Source organism: Martes martes, assembly GCF_963455335.1.
Source record: "Martes martes genome assembly, chromosome: 2".
Classification (NCBI taxonomy): Eukaryota; Metazoa; Chordata; class Mammalia; order Carnivora; family Mustelidae; genus Martes; species Martes martes.
Window position 1 is genome coordinate 91,860,148 of NC_137889.1, and position 2,997 is coordinate 91,863,144.

A 2,997-nucleotide genomic window follows, 5' to 3' on the forward strand; every position below is an offset into this window, starting at 1 on the left:
GTCAGGTATCTGTATTACTGATCATATATACACAGACACAGATACAACATATTTATAGGTGTTGAGTGTAGCCATGTTTAAATGTAATCTCCTAATAGGTATTCTAATTTGTATTTAAAAAATTCTTTCCCTCTGATTTTGAGTCATCTTATAGTGACCTATGATAGTATTTTCTTTTCTTATTTACATTTGTGTTTGTGACCATGAGCTGTTTAATGTAATATTTTAAATAAAATTTTAAAAATTAAAGGATAGATATTTACAACATATCATAGAAACAAAATAGGCTACATCCTTGTAAATGTTTCATACTAAAGTTTTTTACAAAGCAGTACCTATGTTATACTCTTTAGAAAAAAATGAAAAATGTTGGAAAATAAATAATAAATTTGAATTGATGTATTTGAATCTGAATTATCTTTAAAATACAAATTCTAGGGATGCCTGGGTGACTCATTCAGTTAAGCATCTGCCTTCAGATCAGGTTTTGATCCCAGGGTTCTGGGGTCAAGTCTTATATCCAGCTTCTTGCTCAGTGAGGAGCCTGCTCCTCCCTCTGCCTGAAGCTCCCTTTGTTTGTTCTCTCTCTCTCTTTCTGACAAATAAATAAAAAATATTAAAAAATAAAATACAAGTTCTATACATCTAACTTCCAAGTTAAGAATTAGAGTCTTCCTTCAATTCAAAAGGGAATTTATTTTTATAAGGTACCATTTATTAAAAAAAAAAAGTTAGAATTTGCAAATGTATTTGGAGACTTTCATTTTTCATTTACATAAAGGACTTAAGAATTAACTGTAATAAATCTTAAATTGGTTTTGAAAGTTGTAGGAAAAGCAACCTCACTGTTAAAAAGGGAGATCTCCTGCACCCTCTGCTGATATGAAAGCACAACTGCAGGTTATTTATTAAAAAGTTGCTCCTTGGGGCGCCTGGGTGGCTCAGTGGGTTAAAGCCTCTGCCTTCGGCTCAGGTCATGATCCCAGGGTCTTGGGATCAAGCCCCACATCGGGCTCTCTTTTCCATGGAGAGCCTGCTTCCTGCTCTCTCTCTCTGCCTGCCCCTCTGCCTACTTGTGATCTCTGTCTGTCAAAATAAATAAATAAAATCTTAAAAAAAAAAAAGTTGCTCCTTTACTTTTTAGTAAAGAAAATAAAATGTATAAAATGTTTGAAGAGATTATTGGTATTTATATTTTGTCCTATTGGGTCAATTATTATTTATTTTCAAGTTATTTAGGAAAAACATTTTCCCAGGTGTTCATTCTCCTTCTTCCAGAAGCAACTACTATTACTAATTTTGAGGTACCTTCCAAGTTAATTTTAGCATATTTACATGCCTGTATCCTTCAACATTATATAATCTTGATAAGTTATATAGTTATACTAACTTAATTTGAATTTTTAAAGGTTTATTTATAAAAGTAATTCATTAATTCATTTTTATTGTTAAAAATTCATCATATTACATATAACACTAATGTCCTCATTGATGACAGCCCTCAATACAAAGGACCTGTTCAAAGATAACCCCTGTTTACACTCTGAAGTACATCACTGCAGAATTTTTTCCTATGCATATATTTGTAAATCTGTAGAATATTTATTATTTTTAAAATTTCATAATATATTTGTGATTTATAGGACATATCTTTTAGCTATTTTATTTTTTTAAAGGTTGTGTTTACTTATTTGAGAGAGAGCATGAGCAGTGGGGAGGGACAAAGAGAGAGGGAGAAACAGTCTCCCCATTGAGCAGGGAACCTGATGCCCATTGAGCAGGGAGTGTGACTCAGAACTAGATTCCAGGACTCTGGGATCAGTACCTCAGCTGAAGGCAGACACTTAACCAACTGAGCCACCCAGGTACCCTTGATTTTGTTAATTAAATGCCTTGGAAGTTGTTTTCTATTTCAGTTTATATCTTTTACCTTATATGTTTAGCTCTTACACATTATGCTATAGAATAGATAATATTTCATTTAAAAATTCTATTATTGGGGGGCGCCTGGGTGGCTCAGTGCGTTAAAGCCTCTGCCTTCGACTCAGGTCATGATCCCAGGGTCCTGGGATCGAGCCCCGCATCGGGCTCTCTGCTCAACAGGGACCCTGCTTCCCTTCCTCTCTCTGCCTGCCTCTCTGCCTACTTGTGATCTCTGACAAATAAACAAATAAAATCTTTAAAAAAAAAAAATAGAGCTTCACCGAAGCGTTAGTGCAGCCATTAAAAAAAAAATTCTATTATTGGGCATTTATATTACTTTTAATTTAACTAATATAAACCAACTCTGAATATCCCTATACGTGTTTCTTTGTGCAGATATGTGAACATTATTCTAGGGTAAATGCCGAGAAGTGAAATTCCTTAACTTGGTATTTTGATACATAATTTTCTAAAACGACCTTAATAATTTGGGCTCCTTTTTAAGTGTCTGTAAGTACCACTCACTTACCCAAACTTGATGTTATTTAGTTTTAAACTGTTAGTGGTAAAAAATTGTATCTTGCCATTTTTCCTGATTAATAGTGGAGTTGGAATATTTGTTCATACATTGATTAAAGATTTGCGTTTCTCAATTTCCATCTGTATTTCTTGCTACTTTTTGCTTTTTTTTTTTTTTTGGATGTGTGTGTTTCTAATAGGCTTATAGGAGTTATTTCTATGTTCCCCAAGTACTAATAGGTTTGAATATCTTTTCATAAATTCGTTGGTGATGTACATTTCTTCTGGGAATTGCTTGTTCATATTCTTTACTCATTTATTTGATTTTTAAAAAATTAATTTATAAGAATAATTTATATATTCCAGATAATCAATCCATTGGCTGCCATATGTGCCTCAAAAAAAAATTTTTTTTTCTCATTCCTTAGAGAAGTCTGCAAATGTTTAACTTGCATGAGAATACAAAAGATCAGCCATATCTCAAGACATCATTTAGTGCTCCAGGTCCCGTGGGATCAGTCTGAAGTTAGTCTGCATTGGTGACCACATATCTGA